At 46.1% G+C, this 15,248-nt stretch overlaps 1 protein-coding gene across 1 annotated transcript in view; it reads right to left on the reverse strand.

The window, feature by feature from the left end:
- TNNI2 (troponin I2, fast skeletal type) overlaps positions 1-6,608 on the reverse strand; it is a 309,296-nt gene extending 302,688 nt beyond the window's left edge. The window contains exon 1 of the mRNA XM_058690062.1: positions 6,600-6,608. The gene's annotated coding sequence lies outside the window, so the exon portion shown is untranslated. The remainder of the gene's footprint in view (positions 1-6,599) is intronic.
- Positions 6,609-15,248: the final 8,640 nt, after the last annotated feature.

Below are 15,248 nucleotides of genomic sequence, written 5' to 3' on the forward strand. Positions count from 1 at the left end.
ACAAAATAAATTCAAAATGGATGAAAGACCTAAATGTAAGACAGGAAGCCATCAAAATCCTCGAGGAGACAGTAGGCAAAAGCCTCTTTCATCTTGGCCACAGCAACTTCTTACTCCACACGTCTCCAGAGGCAAGGGAAACAAAAGCAAAAATGAACTATTGGGACCTCATCAACATAAAAACCTTCTGCACAGCAAAGGAAACAATTAGCAAAACTAAAAGGCAACTGACGGAATGGGAGAAGATATTTGTAAATGGCATATCAGATAAAGGGTTAGTATCCAAAATCTATAAAGAACTTATCAAACTCAACGCCTAAAAAACAAATAATCCAGTGAAAAAATGGGCAAAAGACATGAACAGACACTTCTCCAAAGAAGACATCCAGATGGCCAACTGACCATGAAAAAATGCTCCACATCACTCATCATCAGGGAAATATACATAAAAACCACGAAGAGATACCACCTTACACCTGTCAGAATGGCTAACATTAGCAACTCAGGAAACAACAGATGTTGAAAAGGATGTGGAGAAAGAGGATCTCTTTTGCATTATTGGTGGGAATGCAAACTGGTGCAGCCACTCTGGAAAACAGTATGGAGGTTCCTCAAAAAAAATTAAAAATAGAAGTACCCTACAACCCAGCAATTGCACTACTAGATATTTATCCAAGGGTTACAGGTGTGCTGTTTTGAAGGGACACATGCACCCCAATGTTTATAGCAGCACTATCAACAATAGCCAAATATGGAAAGAGCCCAAATGTCCATTGATGAATGAATGGATAAAGAAGATATGGTATGTATATACAATGGAGTATTACTCAGCAATCAAAAAGAATGAAATCTTGTCATTTGCAACTACATGGATGGAACCAGAGGGTATTATGCTAAGCAAAATTAGCCAGTCAGAGAAAGACAAATATCATATGACTTCACTCATATGAGGACTTTAAGACACAGAAAAGATGAACATAAGGGAAGGAAAGCAAAAATAATATAAAAACAGGGAGGGGACAAAACATAAGAGACTCTTAAATATGGAGAACAAACACAGGGTTACTGGAGGGGTTGTGGGAGGGGGGATGGGCTAAATGGATAAGGGGCACTAAGGAATTTACTCCTGAAATCACTGTTGCACTATATCGTAACTAATTTGGATGTAAATTTAAAAAATAAAATTAATTTTAAAAAAAGAAAGAAAAGAACTTCAAGATGCCTGGGTGGCTCAGGCAGTTAAGTGTCTGACTCTTGGTTTTGGCTCAGGTCATGATCCCAGGGTTGTGATTCTCTCTGTCCGTGTCTCTCTGCCCCTCCTCCACTCCCTCTCAAAATAAATAAATACACTTTAAAAAAAAAAAAGTTCATATGGAAACTCAAGGGACCTTGAGTAGCCAAAACAATGTTTAAAAAGAAGAGCAGAGGGGCGCCGGGGTGGCTCTGTTGGTTGAGCATCCGACTTCGGCTCAGGTCATGATCTCACGACTCACGAGTTCGAGCCCCACGTCGGGCTCTGTGCTGACAGCTTGGAGCCTGGAGCCTGTTTTGGATTCTGTGTGTGTGTCTCTCTCTGCCCCTAACCCACTCGCATTCTGTCTCTGTCTCTCTCAAAAATAAATAAACATTAAAAAATTTTTTTTAAAAAAAGAAGAGCAGAGTTGGGGCTCCACATTTCCTGATTTCAAAGCCACGGTGATGAAGACAGTGTAGCACTGGCTTAACGACAGACACACAGACCAATGGGATAGGACAGAGAGCCCAGACATACACAACCAGGTTTTGACAAGGGAGTCCAGATCAGAGGGAAAGGACCGTCTCTTCAGCATATGATGCTGGGGAAACCGAACAGTCACATGCAAGGGAATAGTCAGAGCCTTACTTTACTCCATATGAAAAAGTTAACTCAAAATGGATCAAAAGGCCCAAATTTAAGAGTCAAAACTATAAAATTCTTGGAAAAAGACTTGGGGCAAATCTTCACAAACTTGGGTCTGCCATTGGTTTCTCAGATGTGACACCACAAGCACAGGCAACAGTAGACAAATTGGACTTCATCAAAATTTTAAGATTTCGTGCAGCAAAGGACTTGGTCCAGACAGTGAAGCGACAGCCTCCAGATGAAGGAAATACCTATGGATCGAGAACTGATAAGGGTCAAGTGTCCAGAATACATGGAGAACTCTTGCATCTCAAAAATACAAAGACAGAGAGGGGCACCTGGGGGGCTCAGTCAGTTGAGCGTCCAACTTCAGCTCAGGTCATGTCTCATGGTTCGAGAGTTTGAGCCCCGCATCAGGCTCTGTGCTGACAGCTCAGATCCCGGAGCCTGCTTCCGATTCTGTGTCTCCCTCTCTCCCTGCCCATTCCCCCTGCTTGTGCTCTCTCTCTCTCTCAAAAATAAAATAAACATTTAAGAAAGATACAAAGATAACACAACTAAAACATGGGCAAAGGATCTTCATCGGTATTTCTCTGAAGAAGACATACAGAAGGCCAACAAGCACATGAAACTTTTCCCAACATCATTCGCATCAGAAGCACAGAGTGCACCATTCCACCCTCACTAGGATGGCCACGATATGAAAGGGGACATAATAGCAGACACTGGACATAATGGAACCCCCTTAGCTGCTGGTGGGAATGTGAGTCGATGCAGCCAGGCAGTTCCTCCAAAAGTTAAACATGGAGCCATCGCATGACCCAGGAAGTCCACCCCGGGCATCCGTCCAAGAGAAATGACAACATCCATCCACAGAGGGACGTGCACTCAGTCACTCAGAGCACCATAATTCACAACAGCCAGATGTCCATCAGTGGACGGATGGATTAAAAAGATGTAGTTTATCCATAAGATGAAATATTATTGATAAACAATGTACAATAAAAAGAAATGATGCACAAGGTAGAGGAGCCTCAGAACATCACACTCAGTGGAAGGAACCAATGACAAAAGACCGCGGATTATAGCATTTCATTTTTACCTAATTTCCCAAACAGGCGAACATATAGAGGCAGAAAGAAACGAGTGGCTGCGTAAGGCGGGGCCGGGGGAGGGTGAATGGGAGGTGGGAGCTAGAGAGTATGGGGTTTCTTTCTGAGGTGGTGCACGTGCTCCACAATCGATGGTGGTGGCACAACTAAGAACACACGAGAAACCACGCAGCTGTGCGCCCTCAGTGGGTGAACTGTATGGTGCGCGAATTTTATCCCAACCAGCCATTACCAAAGAAGAAGAAGTCATCAGAGAGACTGAGGGCCGGTGAAGAGGGTCTGGCGTCCCTGGACTGAGGGTCCTGGTGAGGTCAGGGCACAGGAGAGTAGGGGGAGTGGGGGAGGGGCTGCACTTGTTAAGAGCGAAGTTAAGGAGACCACCAGCCGAGGGCAGAGGAGGTGAAGAAACTGAAAAGGCCTGGAAGGATGGTCCACTTGCACAAAGAAATCACCAGGAATCAACCCAGAAACTGTTGGAGAGCATGGCCTTGAGTCAGCAGCCAACACCCCAACTGCAGCCATAACCATGGCCAAGCTGCAGGGTCCTGGCAGGGGGCGGCCTGGACCACGTCGCCCTATAGTCGGAGTCAGCTCCCAAGCTCAGCACTGGGACTTGTCATTTGCATAATTCAGTCTCTATCCTTTTATATTTGTGTCCAAAGATAAGCCCAGTTCCAAAAGACTGGTTGGAATGACAGACTGAAATCTCCCTCCATAACTCCATTGTTGACCATTTCCCTGGGGAACTCCTCAGGCTTCATTTTCCCAGCAACCTTCCCTGAGACCCAGTGAGCTTCTCACTGGCCTGCTGCTGGGCTCTAGGAATGTCTTCCAGCAGGTGCTTCGTGACTGCCCCATCCCCCATCTCTCCGCCTCCCCGTGAAACTCCTGCAGTGGCCGTACAGTGTCCTGGTCCGGTCCTCACCCCTCGTCTTGTGGATTCACCTTCTTAATCCCACTCTGTGATCTGACATGTTCCTTCTGCCGCATCTTCCAGAGCACTGTTTCAGCCCCATCGCTCTCCGAGTGGTCCAGAGGCCTCACACAGGCCCCTGTCCCCACACATGCAGCCTGGGCACTGTCCACGTCCCCTCCAGATGCTGCGTTTGTTAACACAGATGAGTCTGTGCAGACGTCGTTGGGTGCAAAGTCCTTGGTGCACAGTACGGTTCACTCATGATGTCATATATCCCACAGGTTTTAACACATGTATAATGGCCTCTACTTACCACTTCGGTGCCACATGGAGTCGTTTCCCTCCGTGTTCTGCCCATTATCCCTCCCTTCCCTCCAGACCCTGAAAACTACTCATCTCTTTACTGTCTCCCCAGTTCTGCCTTTTCCAGAACATCATGGCATTGGGATCACACAGTCTGTGGCCAACTCAGATTGGCTTCTTTCACTTAGAAAGGGGCCTTTAACGTGCCTCCATGACTTTTCATGGCTTGATAGCTCAGTTTTTAGCACTAAATGGTATTCCATCATCTGGATGTCCCACACTTTGTCCACCACCTATTGAAGGGCACCTTGGCCACCTCCAAGTTTTCACAATTACGAACAAAGCTGCTGTAGACATCTGTGTGCAGGAGTTTGTGTGGACATGAGTTTTCAGCTCCTTTGGATAAATACTAAGGAGTGTGGTTGCCAGATCCCATGGTAAGAGTACGCTAAGTTTGGCAAGAAATGGTTAAAGTATCTTCCAGTGTCCTGCATTCCCACCGGCGATGAGGAGTTCCCACATCCTTATCAGCACCTGCTGCTGTTTGTTTAGTTTTTTTTTTAATCATGGTTTTCTAGTTTTCAGTGACATGACATGAAAATCCTGCATAACCAACAAAATAATCTAGAACTAATAAGTGACTGTAGCAAAGTTGCAGGATACAAGGTTAATATAGGAAGTCAACTGTTTTGGGGGGAGCACCTGGATGGCTCAGTCAGTTCAAGCATCTGACCCTTGATTTCACTCAGGTCATGATCTCACAGTTTGTGAGTTTGAGCCCTGCATCAACTTCTGTGCTGACAGCACAGAGCCTGCTTGGGATTTTCTCTCTCTCTCTCTCTCTCTCTCTCTCTCTCTCTCCCTCCCTCCCTCCCTCCCTCCCTCTCTCTCTCTCCTCACTCTCTCTCTCTCTTTCTTTCCCTCTCTCTCTCTCAAAATAAATAAAATAAACTTGAAAAAAAATGATGCTAGAACTCTTGGACATCTACATGCAAAAAAAGAAAAAAAGAAAGAAAGAAGCTGTGTCCAGACCATACCACTCTTCACAAAAATAAACTCAAAATGGATCACAGACCTAAATGTAAGACACAAAGCTATTAAAGTCCTAGAAGACAACAGGAAAAAATCTAGGTGATCTTGGGTTGGGTGACGATTTAGACAGAACAATGAAAGCTCATCTTTGAAAGAAAGTTGTGGTAAGTTGTACTTCACTAACATGAAAGACATCTGCTCTAGGAAAGACACTCAGAGAATGACAACACAAGACACAGCCCCAGGGGTAAAAGCCCAAACCACTTGTCAGATACAGGACTGGCATCCAAAATATACAAAGAACTTTTAAAATTCAACAATAGGAAAAACAAACAACTCAGCTTAAAAATGGGCAAAAGGTCCAAATGTACACACCACCCGAGAAGAAACACAGATGGCACAGGAAAAGATGTCCCACATCACATGTCATTCAGGAAATGCCGATCAAAACAACAGTGAGACACCATCACACACACCCTGCTGGGAATGCAAAATGGTGCATCCACTTTGGGCAATTTCTTACAAAACTAAATATGCTCTTACCTTATGATTCAGCAATCACATTCCTTGGTACAAAGGGAATTGACAACTTATGTCCACACAAACACCTGCACATGGATGTTTACAGCAGCTTTATTCATATTGTCAAAACTGGGAAGAGGCCAAGATGTCTTTCGCCAGATGAATGGATAAACTGTGAGATATCCAGACAATGAAATATTATTCCATATTAAAAAGAAATGACCTATCCAGCCATGAAAAGTCATGGAGGTATGTTAAATGCATCTTACTAAGTGAAAAAAATAGTCTGAAATGGCCACATACTGTGTAATCCCTATGCTGTGACATTCTAGAAAAGGCAGAACCATGGAGGCAGTAACAGGACCAGTGGCTGCCAAAGGTTGGGGGAGGAAGAGAAAGAGAGATGAACAGGCAGAGCACAGAGGATTTGGGGGCAGTGAAACTATTATTCTGTACGATACCATAGTCACAAACACATGTCGTTATGATTTTTCAAAAACCATGTAATGTGCAACAACAATGGCAAGAGTGGCCCTAATGCAAACCATGGGCTTTGGTTAATAATAACGTATCAGTGTTGGTTCATCACTTGCAGCAAAGGAACCATATTAACACAAGATGTTAGAAATATGGGAAATTGAGCAGTTGTGGGTAAAGGGGGTTTATGGAATCCTCTGTACTTTTCGTTGAACTTTTTCTGTAAATGTAAAACTGCTAAAAAAGTTGTTTATTAATTTTTTTAATCTTCATGCATGTGTACTCAACTAGCCTGAACTAGTCTTCTTCTCTTGTTTGTCTGCCATTCATCCCCCAGAAACCCCTGGTATCCAGGCTCCTCATCCCCCCAACTTGACCATCCTTAGTGTGATACATGTTCCCTGTTGCCCTGCGGGGCCCACTTCACTTGCCAGGGCACCTGTAAGGGCTGCATTCCCACAAGATGTGGAAGGTCAGATCCCCAGTGAGGCTGTGGGTGGGATCCACTCTGCTCCCCAATGTTTCCAAGTCCTTCCAGAAGTAGAGAGGACACATCCCACCTTCTTTTTCCCAGTTGTGTGGAGACAGAGACAGGGAACCCTCAATACAGGACAGGCAATGACTTGTGCTCTGTTCCATGGCTCTCTGTGGTCAGTCCTTGCCCAGGCCAGGGTCTCTGATTCTGCTCCCAACCCTCATCGAGCCCAGAGGTTCAAGGAAAGCCTGAACTTCAACTACCACCCTACCTATGACCTCTCTGCCTGCTGCCCTTGAAAAAGATGCGGCTTGGAATCAAGGTTGGCAGCAGAGAAGGGGTGCTGTGTATTCAAGCTGCCATCTTCCAAGAAGGCCCTCTAAACTCTACTTCTGGATAGAGATGCAGACATGTCTAAATATTAATCAGCAGAATGCAACAGTGTATCAAAATAAAAATACACTAGGACCAAGCTGGGTTGCCTCCCCAGGCATGCAAGGATGGTTCAATGTCAGAAGCCCCAATCAGACCAGAAAATGTAGAGATGGCCACCTTCCCATGGACTAGGAAGCCCTGACATAAGAGCACAAACCAGACACAGATGCTTCACACTGATGTGTTCAGCTCACTATTTAATTAATTAAAAGGCTAACTTCATGAGGAATAAGGGGAGTCTCTACAGAAATTATCACATAATTTGCTGATTTGCAGGATCCCTTGTCAGGACCACAATCAGAGGCAAAGACAATAAGGAAAAGTGGAAGAAAAGGGGGGAAATTTTCATACCAAAGGGAGTGGTGCAGCCATGGGTGGATGGCTGGAGGCCGGGGGAAGAAGGCAGTCAGCAGGAGGCCAATGTCCAAGGGCATGGCCAAGAGCACTCAGGAGTAGTGACATCTGGTACACAGACTTAAGTTTTCCTTTTCAGTAGAGTAATCCTCTTATGCTCACCTCAGGGTTTATAACCATCCCTCCAACAAAGTAGCCTTGCATTTGCAGTGGCTGGTGGTTACTACACAGAACCCACTCCTCCCATGGAGCAAAGCTGAGGAGGAGAGCCGACTCAGAAGCTGGAAAAGTAGCTCAGGATGAACAGATGGTCTGAGTGGAGATGGGAGAAGCAGTAATGAGAGACGTCTGTGAGGTTTTCAAAAATAATCAGGTGGGAGAAGGGGTTCCTCTTCAAATACCAGGCCGGGGGCTAGATTATTCTTCTCTTGATTGTCAAGGCGGACAAATGCACGGGCAAACTGAGGCAGCACCAGCATACATACACATGTCCATGCTTATAGAAACCAACCAAAATTTCACCTCTAGGTGTCAGGATTATGGGTATTATTTTCTTTAGGTATTAATAATACCAAATATGGGCATTATTTGCTATTTCCAGTAAAGACCATGGATGACTTTTACAATCTACACATATAAGATGAACGTTGCCAGGGAGAAGTTGGGTAGCACGGGCAAGAGCACTTGAGGCCAGCAGGGAGGGCAGGTGACCAGTGCCTGGGGCTCCTAGGAAAACACCAGCATCCTGGAGTTGAGGTTCTAATTATAGGGCCCAAAACAAAAGTGGAAGGGGACAAATTTAGGAAACAAAGAAAGTGGATGCTCACCTGAGCCAGTAGGAAGGCACTGGCAGGGAGAAAAGAGGGCTTGGAAAAAAAACAGGATAAACAGACACAAGGAAGTGACCATGTTTCCTACAAGTCCACTAGGCAGGTATGTAAAAGCCTCCGGCCCAGGAGGCTCCACACCTGAACACCTCCCCTCTGCACCTGCATCTCTGACCAACTCCGCCCAAAACCCACCAGAACCATGGGCTGCTGTGGCTGTTCTGGAGGCTGCGGCTCCAGCTGCTGTGTGCCCGTGTGCTGCTGTGTGCCCGCCTGTGCCTGTTCCAGCGGCGGCTCGTGTGGGGGCTCCAAGGGGGGCTGTGGCTCCTGTGGGGGCTCCAAGGGGGGCTGTGGCTCCTGTGGGGGCTCCAAGGGGGGCTGTGGCTCCTGTGGGGGCTCCAAGGGGGGCTGTGGCTCCTGTGGGGGCTCCAAGGGGGGCTGTGGCTCCTGTGGGGGCTCCAAGGGGGGCTGTGGCTCCTGTGGGGGCTCCAAGGGGGGCTGTGGGAGCTCCAAGGGGGGCTGTGGCTCCTGTGGCTCCTGTGGCTCCAGTGGCTGCTCCCAGTCCAGCTGCTGTGGGCCTGTGTGCTGCTGCATGCCAGCCTGTCCCTGCTCCAGCTGTGGCTCATGTGGGGGCTCCAAGGGAAACTGTGGCTCCTGTGGCTCCTGTGGCTGCTGCCAGTCCAGCTGCTATGTCCCCATTTGCTGCCAGTGCAAGATCTGACTTTCAGTTTTTGCAGGGACTCTTACCAAAGCAGGGCCATCCTGATCAAGAGTCATGGGCTCCAGCACAGCCATCATCTCCCTCTTCCCTGCACCCCTGACCCAGATTCTCCTCCATGCCAGTGTCCTGTGGTCCATCCGCCTGCCTTTCCCAATGTGAGCATGTTTGTTTGATCTCTTGCCAAGAAATACAGTGGGCACTTGTATCCAAGAATGATTTCCAAGACCCCTCCTCCCAGCACCTGGACACCTTCCCCAGCCACTTGCAGAAAAGGTCCATCCCTAGTCCTGCCTACCTGGCACCTTCTCCAGTGAGGACATCTGAGCAGGGACAGGACAGGCTTTCCTCAGCTCTGCATACTCTGCAGTCACTAATTTCTCAGATATCTGTCCTGGAAGCATCTAATAAAGCCATTTGTCCCAGAACCCCCTGCTGTGTTGATGTATTTATCTGTTTATATTTCTCTGATGGGAGGGAGTATATTTCTCTGATGTGCATTGGAGTAACACCCACAGCCATGCTCAGTTCCTGCACCTGCTAACAGGTGACCTGTCCCACGTTCCCACAGTGTCTTTGGTAAATGCTGATCTGTTCCCCATCTCCAAACGCTCTGTGTGTCTTCTACAGCCAACCAGCTGAGGAGCCCTGAGCAAATCATTTTTCCTCCTGGAACCTGTGCCCACATCTGTAAAATGGGCTGCTAATATAGCATCTTCCTTATAGGAAATGCTGTGTGTGTGGTAAAGCAGCCATAGGAGATGGACCCATCATGATAGTCATCTGGGGGACTGCTGGCACATACCTCCTCCTGGCTCAGTGCTGAGCTGAAGTAGGTATGGCCCTGTTGTCTTTCCTGAAGGAATCTGACCCAAATGAAATGACCTGTAATTGTTTCCTGTGTGGATGTGGTGCTGTGCTAAGCACTTTGCATAAGCCACCTCACCAAATGCTCACAGCAGCCCTGATCTACCAATGTAAAGTGAAACATAGACAGGGTCAGTGCAATAAAGAACCCAACACCATTTTTGATGTTGGACCACTGACAGTTTTCAGGAGCTCCCCATCTTCTTTTTACCCCACAACCAGGCAGCCAATGAGAAAGCCCATTGCACTGGCAGGGACGTTCAAACCATTCAAACTCCAGCCTGTGCAGGAACCTTAAGCCTAGACTCACCCCTAACCATGATAAAAACCAAAGAACGTTCCCTCTGTTTATTCAGGTCATTCCAAACAAGCCTGGGTGCCTACCTTGCTCACCCAGAATCTCATTATGTGAGGAATAAACCCTTCTCTACCCTCTTGGTGCATGTGTGGTGTTTCAGTCTGATACCTGAGCCGATTTGGGGCAGAGAATTGATCCTGTCCCCCATGGGGCAATCACAAGATGGCAACACTTTGTCCATAGTCCCACTGTAGAGAGCTACAGAGCAAGAATTGAAAACCATGCAGGCTGGTTCCAAACCCACACATGGACGTTTATGGTGACATGTAAAAGTCAGGAAAGCAAAGTTTCTGCTTCCAAATGGAGATGTAATACGTATAGAAGGTTAACGATCCCACCGCAGCAACTAGAAAAGGCCAAATTAGTTTCAAAACCCATAGAGTAAAAGACACGAGCAAACTCTATGTTGTGTGTATTTTGCCACGATTTATAAAGAGTAGCATACATACATAATGTTAGACCACTGTGGAATCAGTGGGGACCAGATAAAAGCAAGCCTCCAGGGGAAAAGCTTTCCAAGATGAACTGAGGATCAATCACCACGTTTTCTTCCTTTGAGGAATTAGCCACTTCTGGGTGTGGGCTTATCATCAGGCTTGACCCAGAAGGAGCGACTCTGCCAGGAGAAAGAAAACCCACAGAACTGTCGCAATCACCACCAGGGCTGGTGTAGAAAATTGGGACATTTGCTAACTTCCAAATCTATGAGAGGCACAAAACTGGACCTGAGGCTTGTACATGCAAAGTGAGATCTCCCGTAGCCTCGTGGCACTCAGCACACAACGTCCTCCGAGAGAAAAGGTTTCTGCCTCAGACACAGGCACATGTCCCTTAAGCCATTTTCCAAATTTTGAAGCTTACTGAGCAGAAGAGCTAAGCTTAAAATATTTGAGGAAAAGGACAGAGTTTCCCACAGCCTTGCAGCACCAAGAAGCTAGAGAGAAGCCAGGTTCTTAACACCAACACCAGGAAAGCCAAACCCAGAAGACTTACACAAGCGCAATGATCCCAAACCCAGCCCAGTCTCTACCGAACTGGAGTGTTCAGCTGCTTGCCCTACCTGGATAAGAGAAGAAAAGCCAAGTATCCCTGTTAGAAGATATCAATTAGAACCTTTATGGCCCTTTTATACAAATATCTGGCATACACTCAAAAGTACTAGACACAGGAAGTGGAAGGGAAATATGGTCAATAATCAAGAGGAAAGCTAACAACAGAAGCAGGTCCATGGATAATCCATACATTGTAATAAGAAAACATAAACTTAAAATAACTATGATTAATACACTAAATGAAATAAAGGAAAAGATAAGCAAAATGGATGAAAAGATAGCTTTTTCAGTAGTGAATTAGACTATATTTAACTTTTTTTAATGTTCATTTATTTTTTAGAGAGAAGGAGAGAGAGAGTAGGGGAGATGTAGAGGGAGGGAGACAGAGGATCTGAAGCAGTCTGTGTGCTAACAGCAGAGAGCCCAACGCGGGGCTTGAACCACGAGATCATGACCTACACCAAAGTCAGACACTTAACTGACTGAGTTTCTGCTTCCATCTAGGCGCCCCAAGAATTAGAATATATTTTAAAATGTTAAATGGAAAATATTCTCATACTGAAAAATGCAATATATGAAATACCTAAAACTAATGACTCATTGGATAGAAAACAAATTTAGAAAACACAAAGATATATAAATAGAAAATATCCTAACTGAAGTGCAGAAAGAATAAATACAGAAAATGATAATAGAACAAAACATGAGACACCTGAAACACAGTTTAAAACATATTTCTGGACTCCCAGAAAGAGCAGCAAGAAACAATGGATTGTGGGCTATATGAAGAGAAGACGATATCTTTTTTCCAGAATTGTGGAAAACCATGAATCTACAGGTTCAAGAAACTCAGCAAACTGAAAGCAGAATGAATAGATAGAAGAATACGCAGAGGCATGCTGTAGGAAAATTTCCAAACATCAAAGATCAAGAGAAATCTTTAAAAGCAGCAGGAGAAAAAGAACACATTACCTGTGAAGGAACAGCTATAAGAGTGACAACTGATTTTTAAGTAGAAGTGATGGAAGCCAGAAGACATGGAATGACATCTTAGAGTGCTGAAATTAAAAAACAAACAAACAACAACAACAACAACAACAACAACAACAAAAACCTGCCGACCTGGAATCTTACACCTAATGTAAATACCCTCCAAAATGTAAGTGAGGAGCACCTGGGTGGTTCAGTTGGTTAAGCTTCTGACTTTGGCTCAGGTCATGATGTCATGGTTTGTGGGTTCAAGCCCCTCATCTGACAGTGCAGAGCCTGCTTGGGATTCTCTCTCTCCCTCTCTCTCTCTCAAAACAAATAAATAAACTGTAAAAAAAAAAGTGTAAGTGAAATGGAGTTGTTTTCAGATGAGAGACATTATCGCCAGAAGACCTACACCACAAGAAATACTAAAGAAAGGCTCTTCAGACTGACGGAAAAGAGCCCCATATGGAAGCATGGGGCTTCGGGACTGAGTGAAAAGTGCTGGAAATTGTAAATGTGTTGATAAGTATAAAAGAAAAGGAACTGCTTGAAACAATATATTAATGTCCCATAAGATTTTTAGCATTTTTGGAAGTAAAATGCAGGAGGATAAATGAAATTAAACAGTTGTAAGGCTCTTGCCTTGTTCAGGATGTCATGAGATGACTAATTGATAGTATATTATAATAAATCAAGGATATGAAATTTAATCTCTAGGATACTCACTTAAAAATATACAGAAATATGGGAGCGCCTGGGTGGCTCAGTCGGTTGGGCATCCAGCTTCAGCCCAGGTCATGATCTCACAGTCTGTCTGTTCAAGCCCCACGTCAGGCTCCGTGCTGACAGCTTTAGAGCCTGCTTTAGACTTCTGTGTCTCCCACTCTCTCTGCCCCTCCCCTACTCACTCTTTCTCTCTCTCTCTCTCTCAAAAATAAATAAACATTAAAAAATTATATATGTGTGTGTGTATATATATATATATATATATATATATATCCCAACAGCTAACAGAAAAGAGAAGTTGGATTAAAAAAATAGTTGAATATAAAATAAAGCAAGAAATAAGGGAAAAGGGAACAAAGAGGAGATAGAAGAAATGGAAAATAACATAGCTGCTAATAAACATGAGTGGAGTCCATGGTTAGAGGCCAAATGGCAAGATGTAGGGCTGAAACAAGCCACCCAGGCAGTGCCATGATTGTTGCTGCCCCCTGTGGGATAGCGGTCCAGGAGAGCTCCAGTTCCCCACAGAGAAAGCACAACTGCACCCTGTCCTGCCAGCCACAACCAGGACTATCTCCAAGGGCAATAGCCCCACACAGTAGAGTAGTCCTGAGACACAGACCTACAGAAAGAGGAGAAGAGAAACCGGCCCTTTGGGTCAACAGACTGGGCAATGGCGACGGTGCGAGTGCCAAGGGGCTGACAAAGTCGTGTTCTCCCAGGTGTTGGCCACAAGCAAGCATCTCCCACAATTCATGCTGCAGACTCGCTATTTGGATGCCTGTTTAATGGCCACGAGATGGCCAACCCAGAGAGACATCCTCCAGGCTGGTAAGATCCCACAGACACCACAGGAGGAGCTGTCCCAAGCTTGAGGGCTGTGGCTGCTCTGGATGGCCATATTAGGGACAGACTGGCAGCCTGAGCAAGTGGCTCACCTGACAATGGCCAATGAACTGTTAAAGAATATCCCACCTTGTTAGCACCCAGAGGTCCTGTACTCCTGGGAGCCTGTAAAGCTTTGGGACCTAAAATGCCCTGGATAAAGATGGATGCCCCCCCCCCTCAAACTAGTCTCCTTGGTATCACACACACCACGGACAGGAGTGGACAGGAGTAGCAAATACTTCCCAACGTGACCTAGCCACACCACATGCTGGAAGTGACTGTTAAAACAGCAATTCCCCAAAGATAAAATAAAGGGGGCAAGCACCCAGAAATTCAGGCCACATATGGAGCTATGAGAGGCCACAAGGGGGCACTTCGGGCACCTTCGAAACAAAAGGGCTGCCACAAAGCAAGACCTTCATGGAGGTCAGGTGCTGTCTGCCAGAGGAACTGAGAGCCAGTGGTTGCTCTCTTTTAGGACCCCTACTACCTGACCCACACCCCTGTATCCCGATGTAATGGCCTTTATGAGAAGGGGCGTTAGCATGAGGCTGAGGTCTCTCAGTCACAGGGGAGACCAAGGTCTCGTGGCCCAGCAAGTGTACAAGGGGCCCAGTGGCTGCAAATCTTTATGGCTGTTTCAGACATGATGCTCAGGTGAGTCACCAATAGTGATGCAAGGAGGTCCCAGGAGGACAGCTTTGTGACCAGGTGTTGATAACAGCTAATTCAGATGGGAAAACTATAGAATATTCTCTTTAAAGTCAGTTAATGGAATGGACCTAGCTTGTTACCCCATTCCATCCCACCCCCATCATATCTGCTGGCCCCCTTTCCAGCCCCAGTCCATGGCCTTGCTTCCAGAGAGGGCCGGTCTTCGGTTTGACCTTCATCATGCCTGCAGCATCAGGAAGTTCCGTATGCTGGCACAACTTTACTGAAACCACGGGAGCTCTGGCCCCTCCAGTGGTTTCCTACAAGAGCTGGTTTAACACACAACACAAAGTTCAGGGAAGTAAGTTCCCCGTGAAATGAACTTTGATCTGTGAGAACAGAAGACAGGTGGATACAGTGTTCTCCCTTCCTCCTCCCTGCAGACTGTTCTGTGTTGCAGTGTCTCCATTAGGCCTCACTGGAGATGGCCTGCATAGACAAGCAACTAGCCGCAACTTCTTCCGGCCCCCGACTCTGGCCTCCTTTGGATCGGCCCTTCGACAGCACGCTTGGATTAAGCTTTGCCTCTGGCTGCTTTCTAGGCAACCCAGGCTAAGACTGTTACCATCATCATGTACATTTGACATGATGATGGGGATCCTAGTCAATGCACTA

This window comes from Neofelis nebulosa, chromosome 10 (genome assembly GCF_028018385.1).
Source record: "Neofelis nebulosa isolate mNeoNeb1 chromosome 10, mNeoNeb1.pri, whole genome shotgun sequence".
NCBI classification, from domain to species: Eukaryota; Metazoa; Chordata; class Mammalia; order Carnivora; family Felidae; genus Neofelis; species Neofelis nebulosa.